This window comes from Silene latifolia, chromosome 8 (genome assembly GCF_048544455.1).
Source record: "Silene latifolia isolate original U9 population chromosome 8, ASM4854445v1, whole genome shotgun sequence".
Classification (NCBI taxonomy): Eukaryota; Viridiplantae; Streptophyta; class Magnoliopsida; order Caryophyllales; family Caryophyllaceae; genus Silene; species Silene latifolia.
In genome coordinates this window covers 58,198,204-58,208,658 of record NC_133533.1, presented here as the reverse complement: position 1 = coordinate 58,208,658, position 10,455 = coordinate 58,198,204, and the positions used below count along the sequence as shown (strand labels likewise).

At 42.6% G+C, this 10,455-nt stretch overlaps 1 non-coding gene across 1 annotated transcript; it reads left to right on the top strand.

Annotated features, from left to right (window-relative positions):
- The first annotated feature begins 8,922 nt into the window (after positions 1-8,922).
- Positions 8,923-9,028, top strand: LOC141597969 (small nucleolar RNA R71). The gene has a single exon (XR_012523175.1). It is a non-coding gene; the product is annotated as a small nucleolar RNA R71 (small nucleolar RNA).
- Positions 9,029-10,455: the final 1,427 nt, after the last annotated feature.

Below are 10,455 nucleotides of genomic sequence, written 5' to 3'. Positions count from 1 at the left end.
CGAATAGAGACAGGCATATCAGGAAGCACAAAGTATGATTTCTTTTCAGAAACCATATTACAGGTGACAGGCCACATGGGGTCTTTCTTCCTAGCTGTCTGGGCAAAGACAATAGAATGCTTCCCCACTTTGAAGGTCAGGGTCCCAGAACCAACATCAATAACTGCACCAGCAGTGTGCATAAATGGCCTACCTAGAATGATAGGTATGTGGGCATCCTCAGGCATATCTAGGACTACAAAGTCTACAGGGATGAAAAACTTCCCTATTTGCACAGGGATGTCCTTTAGGACTCCTATAGGCTGGACCGCAGATCGGTCAACCATCTGAACGGTCATGTTCGTAACTGCAAACCTATTCAATTTTAACTTTCTAGCAAGACTCAAGGGCATGACGCTAATGCTTGCTCCTAGGTCACATAATGCCTTCTCAATAGAGAAGGTACCTATATTACAAGGAACGGAAAAGCTACCTGGGTCCTCTAGCTTGTGGGGTGCAGTGTGAGACAGATCAGAACATGACTCTTTAGTGAGTGCGACAGTATGCACAGTTTCAAGTGACCTCTTTTTAGAAATCAATTGCTTCATGAACTTCATATAAGCGGGCACTTGATTCACTAATTCAAGGAAAGGTACTTGTACGTTAAGACTACGAACAACATTTTCAAATTTATTGAAAGATACCTGTTCCTTTGTCGGCACTAGTCTCTCTGGATAAGGGGCTGAAAGAAGTAGCTTAGCCCTCTCCTCTAAGTCTCGCATGCCGGCATCCGTGGACTTAGGCTGGAAGTCAACTACCTTCTCCTTATTGAAGCTTGACCCCTCTTCAGACCGTCTCAAATAGGAACCATTGATCGACATTGGGTCGTACTTCGGAATCGGGACGGACCCATCAAGACTTTCGGTCTTGCCCCAATATTTTCGGACCGTCGTACCAAACAAGTGATCCCTCAAGTTGTTGGGCATTGGAGGACGAAAAGGTTCACTATCGCAGCCGCCTCGCCGATCGACCAGTGAGGTCGGTCGATCGACCGACGGAACAGACCGTAAGCTCTCAGAACCCGCACTTCAGTCGATCGACTGGGTATATCAGTCGATCGACTGATATACCTGGTAGACGCCTTTTTCTTGCTATTGTTCGTTACAGCTTTATTCTGACTCGGTTTCGCCTCATTCTTTTCAGCAGCGTCCTCGACCATGGTAGGCCCCTCTAGGGTAGACCCACTCCTCAAAGTAATGGCATTTAGGGTCTCTTTCTGGTCAGTTTGAGTCGGTAAGTGTCCCGGAGCTCGAGTGGTACTCTTGCTAGCCAATTGAGCAATTTGGCTTTCTAAAAGTTTCATTACGGCCTCTCTAGCTTGGGACTCCTTTTGCAACATGTTCTTCAACTCAGCAAAGTCAGAATTTTGAGATTGTTGCTGCTGCGGCACATAGGGAGGTTTTTGATATGGTTGTTGCTTGTAAGGGGGCACATAGGCTTGCTGCTGCTGCGGAGGTGGAGTGGGATTTAGAATATTCTGGTTACTCCACCTCAAGTTGGGATGAACATTAGGCTCATAGTAGGTGTTTGTCTGCCTATAATGTTGAAAGGCGGCGCAAGACTCAAAGGGACTAGGATAATTTTCTGAAACATGTCCCTCGGCTCAACATCTTCTACAGACGAAAGGACCGTCTGAAACAACATTCACTTGGTAAATACCTCCTTTTGAAGCTCCTCCCAGTTCATACTTGTCAAATCTCGCAGTGAGAGCTTCAAGTGCAGCTACAGAAGGAGATTCAGCACTCCTCCTTTGATTCCCCCTGGAATTCCCATATTCAGCTTTGTGGGTGGCTAAGTCGTCAATGATCTTCTACCCCTTAGTCTCTCCCATATTCTCAAAGAAATCGGCCATTGGTCGAGATCCAAAATAGCCCTCTGATCGACATACAGCCTGTTATAGAACTGATTGCAAAGACTCCATTTTTCGAACCCATGGTGCGGTATGGTTCGCACCAGCTTCTTGAAACGGACCCATGCTTCATGAAAATTCTCATCCGGCCCTTGTTTAAAGCTCGTGATATGAGCTCTAATGGCATTAGTCTTCGAGGCAGAGAAGTACTTTTTGTAAAATGCCAGGGCTAAGGAATTCCAGTCGGTGATCCCATGAGCGGCTCGGTCCAGATCTCTGTACCACTCCCTTGCAGCATCACGGAGTGAGAATATAAACATAGTCTCGTTTATCTGGTCCTGGGTCACACCGGTCGGTGGGGGTATAGAGCAGCAATAATCAATAAATATCTCCATATGCTTGGCTGCATCTTCATTTGCAGCTCCCCCGAACTGGTTCCTCTCAACTAAGTTGATATAGGAAGGCTTCGGTTCGAATTTCCTATCAGCTCCAGGTAATTCGAACCCCTTGTAAAGATTTTCAGCTGTCGGCTCAGAATGACTTGCTATAGTTGCTTCTTCAGCCATGACTAGAATTTCTGGAGAAGTGACTGTCTCAGCTGAAGAAGTGGAAGCAGGAGATGTAGGTGGATCTTCTTCGAACAGAGCGTTCTCGTAGTAACTTGACAGAGTACTCAGCTCTTCCTCTGTCGGCAACACCCTTGATGATCGTCTCAACTCGCGCAAGGATTTCTCAGTCTCAGGATTGAACGGTACTAGTTCACCACCCTGTGACCTGCGCATAAGAAGAAACTACAAAAAGAATATAAGAAAAGTTTAAGGAACAGATGTCCCATAAACTAGGAAAGACTAAATAAAAACAACTAAAAATTAGAACAATTGCCTCCCCGGCCACGGCGCCAAAATTTGATACCCGTCGTTGTGAGTACCAAAAATAATATTTATAATTCCTATTAAAACTAACCTAGGCTAGTGGTAACAGGGTCGAACCACAAGGAGGCGAATGTAATTAAAAGTTGTCTAAATTTAGTCTAAGGTAGCAAGTGTGGGAGTTGATTTGATTTGGTCTGTAGCTAATAACAATAAAAATTAAAATAAAGAAATATATTAAATCAAATAAAAAGAAGGGTACTAGGATGGTCGGTTCACTATAGTTTCGGCGGCAGCAAACTAAGTCGGTCTAAATCAAACACATGAGGCGGGAAACAAGAGGTCCTCTCGGTCCACTCTTTACAGATAGCATCTTTCGATCTCGCTATAAGTCCCTAATATCACTAATACTGACTCTCGTCCTGAAAAGTGACTAATAATCTAAACTTTACCTATCTTTCGATCTCAGCATAGTTTAGTCATTTTAATTGGTGATCTAACAACTGTCCCTATCTTTCGATCTAATGGGTCAGTCAAATATTAAGCATTCAACTAGTCGCATGCATTCGATTCGTCAAATACAACATTTAAATCAATTAAAACGAAGGTAAAACCTCACGTGGTCAGTCGATCGACCAGGTATGGCAGTCGATCGACTGACACGCGATTCCAGGCCATGTTAATTCTACGCCGCCTACATTATAATTCCGCTACATCCTAGCACGAATAAATTAGCTACTCATACTAAGAATGATAACAACAATAAGATTGACTATTAAATCTACTGAATTCATGATTAATACGGAAAGATAAATAAATAGCATAAAACGATAAAATTGGCTTTGAATCTACCTAGCAATTTCTATACTATCAACGCAATAAAGATGAACTGAAATAGAATAGAAAGAATACCGAAATAGCAGAGGAATTGTAACGGAATGATTAGAAGTACGAACGAAAATCCGATGGAAACCAATATTCCAAACCCTAATTATTGATATTCTAAAACTGATAAAACTGAATGTAAAACGTAGATAATAATTCGATGCCTATTCTGATGTTCTAGGTTACGTTATATAGCAAACTAACGTAACTTTTATTTCCAAAACCTAAAAACAATGGGCTTGCTTTTCCTCGATCTTTTAATTCTCGTCTGAAGTAGCGGTGTGGTCAATCGACTGCTGGGACCGGTCGATCGACTGGGACACCGTGTACAGTAGCTTCTGGAACCCGTGGGTTGGTCGATCGAATGATGGTACTGGTCGATCGACTGCTTTAGCTGGTACTTGACTTCTATAGTCTCGTGGATTTGTCTTTTGGGCCTTGAAATGCGCACCAAGCTCGTTTCTGAAGTGAATACTTCACGTCAAATGCAATGCAGGATACTCGGGGACGGATTTGCTCAATTTCCGTTGAGTTCTTCACATTTCTGCAATAATGTACAAAAACACGAAAGTAGACGGAAATAGGGGAAATGGTAGCTTAAACTACACAAATGAGCTCTGAAATGCGTGTAAAATGAGGTGTAAAACATCATATAAATGACACGCATCAAACTTCCCCAAACCAAACCCTTGCTTGTCCCCAAGCAAGAACTAGACTCGATCTAATGACCTAATGGAACGAGTTCAATCTCAGAGCGAATTACAACATGTAAAGCCTAAACCATTTTAATGCAACAACCAACAATCAATTAGTAATGTGAATCATGCACACGAGTTATAAGGTCGTTAAAAACTGCTGAACCGTTAACTATAGAGACTTATCAAATTGGACTCTCACGGGTCGCTCATATCACACATAAGCACAGGTGAATATATAAGAGGATAGAAAGAATTCATTTTGTAAAGACTCTCATCTAACTACGACTTATAAGAACATTCCTACAATATAATATGAAAACAATCTCTACAACCGTACATATGCATTCCAACCAACAAAAGACCATGACACATGCCGAGGTATATATGTGGATATGTGAGGTATGGGTAAGAAGGGGCAAAACATTTATGGGAAAGTGGAGGTACAGGTGATCAAGCTAGTACCAAAACGGAACCATATGGCAACATTCTTCTACTTGCTCATAATCAAACGAAACGGTGCTATAGCAAGCACAGATCTCACAATCTCCAGTATAAAAGTAATCAACTAACTCCCCATAAGATACTAATGCAACATGGGAGCAAAAATCGCCATAAGATAAGGATTTTGAATTTATGCGAACTGATTTCTTCTTTTCTTTTCGAACCTCGGTCGATCGACTGTGAATCAATTGGCGGTCGATCGTTTGAACAAAGATGCAGAACTCCTTTTTTTTTCTTTTTCGAATCATTTTTCCTTTTTCTTTTCTTTGAACTTCTTTCCTCCTTCATTCTTTTTATCCAACAAAATCTCAATAAGAGCAAATGCTACCAAAAACTAAGTAACAATCCCAAGAACGTAGACTACTAGCTTGACAAGGGCAGGCTAAATGTAGGATGTAGTTAACGGGACAAAAAGGATGTTTTTTGGCAGTGTGAAGCTTATTGGTAAAACGAATAAAGGGAAACCTCTACCACATGTGTCAACAAACCACAAACCGAATGTATACAGGTATTAAGCAAATTAAGTTCATAATTATGCACATTTATGTAACATGTCTCATAAGGAGTACTACTCACATCCTAGATAAACTGGTCATAGATGTCACCAGTTATAGGCTCTAATAACTCAGAAATATAATGTAGTTTGCCAAAAATCAAAGTCAAGTCTCAAGTTCAGCAAATAATTAACGAAAACTCGTAGATATGCACTTATACGATTCTACTAATAACATGTCAATTTAAGCAAGGCTTAGGCAAAAACAGGTGCAAATGCAATGTCATCATTGAAATACTACCGTTCCGACTCAACCTATATGCTAAACTAAACGTGCATTTTTTGAATTTTTTTTGAAATTTTTCAATTATTTTTTTTTGGAATTTTTGTATATATAAGAAATGAAATAAACGATGCAAGGCAATAATATAAACGTGAATTCAAGCAAATGAAATGCGACGCAAAACCCTTCCCCAAACCAAATCGCACAATGACCCCATTGTGCAAAATCATGTAATGAAGAAAAATGGAAAACGGGAATTTGCGAGAAAATAAAGAAATATGACATGAAGTGGAAATCGGGAACTCACAAGATTTTAAGCGCAGCAAAAAGAAAACCTCCCCAAACCAGCGTGAGCTAGGAGGTTCCAGTAGCCAGCAGTGCTACCAAAAAGTACCTGAAAGACAAACAAAACCCACGCATAAAATCGAGAAGACAATAATGAAGCGGTAATTATATGCACAAGGTCAGAAAAATAGAAGAAATAAATAATTTGACGGAAGATAAAGTGGAGTAGAAAACTCCCTCAAGTCCGCAAATCGACCAAACACAGCAGGGGAGAAGTCGTGAAGATATAGAGCAGGCGGGCGGTCGATCGACCACATCACTCAGTCGATCGACCAAGGTGAAGGGAACAGTTGCTCCTGGAAACTGCAGACCAGTCGATCGACCACATAGCTCAGTCGATCGACGGGGAAAACTGCTGTAACTTCTGATTTCTTCGTACTTGCTCGATTACTTGAGCTAATGAGGTCTAAAAACCTGTAAATGCACAATAATACGCGCCCAAAATTGCGCAAAAACAAAAGTAAAGTCTAAAGTGCTTAAAACTCCTAAGCAACAAAAATAAATGCGAAGTCTCGCGCACACAAAAGCAATAAACAAAAAAGATTAACAGCAATAAAATGAAAGTTTTTGATAAAGAATTCGATCAACTAATAGTTGATCAAGAACGGCCACTGTATGGCCCACTTCGTCGGCTTCTGGCTACAAGAGGTAGCCTCAATGGTGCTCATCTTATCAGCTGCACCCTTCTTAGCTTCAGCATCCGTAGAGCTTGACGGATCTACAGCTTCGTCATCTCCCCAATCAATGATCTCTTCCGGCTCATCAAAGTCCTAGTCGGACTTCCTCACTTTGGCTGTCTCATCTTCAAGCTCCTCATCAGTGCCATAACTCAGGCATCCAAGACCGCCTCTTGAAACGATTTGCTCCTTCACAGCCGGAGCAACCCGCGGCTCTTCCTTCCCCAAACCAGCTCCTGCAATGTCTAAAACAACATAATCTTCCTCCTTCTTGCTCCCAGTCTGGGGCGGAGGTGTTATAACAGGAATAGGAATAGAGACAGGCATATCAGGAAGCACAAAGTATGATTTCTTTTCGTAAACCGTATTACAGGTGACAGCCACATGGGGTCTTTCTTCCTAGCCGTCTGGCGAAGACAATAGAATGCTTCCCCACTTTGAAGGTCGGGTCCCGTAACCAACATTAATAACTCGCACCAAATGTGTGCGTAAATGGCCTACCTAGAATGATAGGTATGTGGGCATCCTCAGGCATATCTAGGACTACAAAGTCTACAGGGAAGAAAAACTTCCCTATTTGCACAGGGATGTCCTCTAGGACTCCTTTAGGCTGGACCGCAGATCGGTCAGCCATCTGAGCGGTCATGTCCGTAACTGCAAACCTATTCAATTTTAACTTTCTAGCAAGACTCAAGGGTATGACGCTAATTCTAGCTCCTAGGTCACATAATGCCTTCTCAATAGAGAAGGTACCTATATTACAAGGAACGGAAAAGCTACCTGGGTCCTCTAGCTTGTGGGGTGCAGTGTGAGACAGATAAGAACATGACTCTTTAGTGAGTGCGACAGTATGCACAGTTTCAAGTGACCTCTTTTTAGAAAGCAATTGCTTCATGAACTTCATATAAGCGGGCACTTGATTCACTAATTCAAGGAAAGGTACTTGTACGTTAAGACTACGAACAACATTTTCAAATTTATTGAAAGATACCTGTTCCTTTGTCGGCACTAGTCTCTCTGGATAAGGGGCTGAAAGAAGTAGCTTAGCCCTCTCCTCTAAGTCTCGCATGCCGGCATCCGTGGACTTAGGCTGGAAGTCCACTACCTTCTCCTTATTGAAGCTTGACCCCTCTTCAGACCGTCTCAAATAGGAACCATTGATCGACATTGGGTCGTACTTCGGAATCGGGACGGACCCATCAGCACTCGGGTCTTGCCCCAATATTTTCGGGACTGTCGTACCCCGAAACAAGTGATCCCTCAAGTTGTTGGGCATTGGAGGACGAAAAGGTTCACTATCAGCAGCGGCCTCAGTCGATCGACCAGTGAGGTCAGTCGATCGACTGACTTGAACAGGACCAGAAGCTCCTGTAACCCGCACTTCAGTCGATCGACTGGGTATATCGATCCGATCGACGATATACCCAGGTAGACGCCTTTTTCTTGCTATTGTTCGTTCTGACTTTATTCGACTCGGTTTCGCCTCATTCTTTTTGGCGACGTCCTCGACCATGGTAGGCACCTCCAGGGTAGACCCACTCCTCAAAGTAATGGCATTTAGGGTCTCTTTACGGTCGGGTTTCGGTCAGGCCAAGTGTCCCGAAGCTCGAGTGGTACTCTTGCTAGCCAATTGAGCAATTTGGCTTTCTAAAAGTTTCATTCCGGCCTCTCTAGCTTGGGACTCCTTTTGCAACATATTCTTCAACTCAGCAAAGTCAGAATTTTGAGATTGTTGCTGCTGCGGCACATAGGGAGGTTTTTGATATGGTTGTTGCTTGTGAGGGGGCACATAGGCTTGCTGCTTCTGCGGAGGTGGAGTGGGATTTAGAACATTCTGGTTACTCCACCTCAAGTTGGGATGAACATTAGGCTCATAGTAGGTGTTTGTCTGCCTATAATGTTGAAAGGCGGCGCAAGACTCAAAGGGACTAGGATAATTTTCTGAAACATGTCCCTCGGCTCCACATCTTCTACGAGAAAAGGACCGTCTCAAACAAAGATTCACTTGGTAAATACCTCCTTTTGAAGCTCCTCCCAGTTCATACTTGTCAAATCTCGCAGTGAGAGCTTCAAGTGCGGCCTGAGAAGGAGATTCAAAGACTCCTTCTTTGATTCCCCCGGAATTCCCATATTCGACTTTGTGGGTGGCTAAGTCGTCAATGATCTTCCACCCCTTAGTCTCTTCCATATTCTCAAAGAAATCGGCCATTGGGCTGCAGATCCAAAATAGCCCTCGATCGTCATACACCCGTTATAGAACCGATTGCAAAGACTCCATTTTTGAACCCATGGTGCGGTATGGTTCGGACCACTTCTTGAAACGGACCCATGCTTCATGAAAATTCTCATCCGGCCCTTGTTTAAAGCTCGTGATCCGAGCTCTAATGGCATTAGTCTTCGAGGCGGAGAAGTACTTTTTGTAAAATGCCGGGGCTAAGGAATTCCGATCGGTGATCCCATGAGCGGCTCGGTCCGGATCTCCGTACCACTCCCTTGCAAAGATCACGGAGTGAGAATATAAACATAGTCTCCTTTATCTCGGTCTCCGGGTCACACCGGTCGGTGGGGTATAGAGCAACAATAATCAATAAATATCTCCATATGCTTGGTCGCATCTTCATTTGCGCTCCCGAATCGGTTCCTCTCAACTAAGTTGATATAGGAAGGCTTCGGTTCGAATTTCCTATCAGCTCTAGGTAATTCGAACCCCTTGTAAAGATTTTCAGCTGTCGGCTCAGAATGACTTGCTATAGTTGCTTCTTCAGCCATGACTAGAATTTATGGAGAAGTGACTGTCTCAGCTGAAGAAGTAGAAGCAGGAGATGTAGGTGGATCTTCTTCGAACAGAGCGTTCTCGTAGTAACTTGACAGAGTACTCAGCTCTTCCTCTGTCGGCAACACCCTTGATGATCGTCTCAACTCGCGCAAGGATTTCTCAGTCTCAGGATTGAACGGTACTAGTTCACCACCCTGTGACCTGCGCATAAGAAGAAACTACAAAAAGAATATAAGAAAAGTTTAAGGAACAGATGTCCCTTAAACTAGGAAAGACTAAATAAAAACAACTAAAAATTAGAACAATTTCCTCCCCGGAAACGGCGCCAAAATTTGATACCCGTCGTTGTGAGTACCAAAAATAATATTTATAATTCCTATTAAATCTAACCTAGGCTAGTGGTAACAGGGTCGAACCACAAGGAGGCGAATGTAATTAAAAGTTGTCTAAATTTAGTCTAAGGTAGCAAGTGTGGGAGTTGATTTGATTTGGTCTGTAGCTAATAACAATAAAAATTAAAATAAAGAAATATATTAAATCAAATAAAAAGAAGGGTACTAGGATGGTCGGTTCACTATAGTTTCGGCGGCAGCAAACTAAGTCGGTCTAAATCAAACACATGAGGCGGGAAACAAGAGGTCCTCTCGGTCCACTCTTCTGAGATAGCATCTTTCGATCTCGCTATAAGTCCCTAATATCACTAATACTGACTCTCGTCCTGAAAAGTGACTAATAATCTAAACTTTACCTATCTTTCGATCTCAGCATAGTTTAGTCATTTTAATTGGTGATCTAACAACTGTCCCTATCTTTCGATCTAATGGGTCAGTCAAATATTAAGCATTCAACTAGTCGCATGCATTCGATTCGTCAAATACAACATTTAAATCAATTAAAACGAAGGTAAAACCTCACGTGGTCAGTCGATCGACCAGGTATGGCAGTCGATCGACTGACACGCGATTTCAGGCCATGTTAATTCTACGCCGCCTACATTATAATTCCCCTACATCCTAGTACGAATAAATTAGCTACTCATA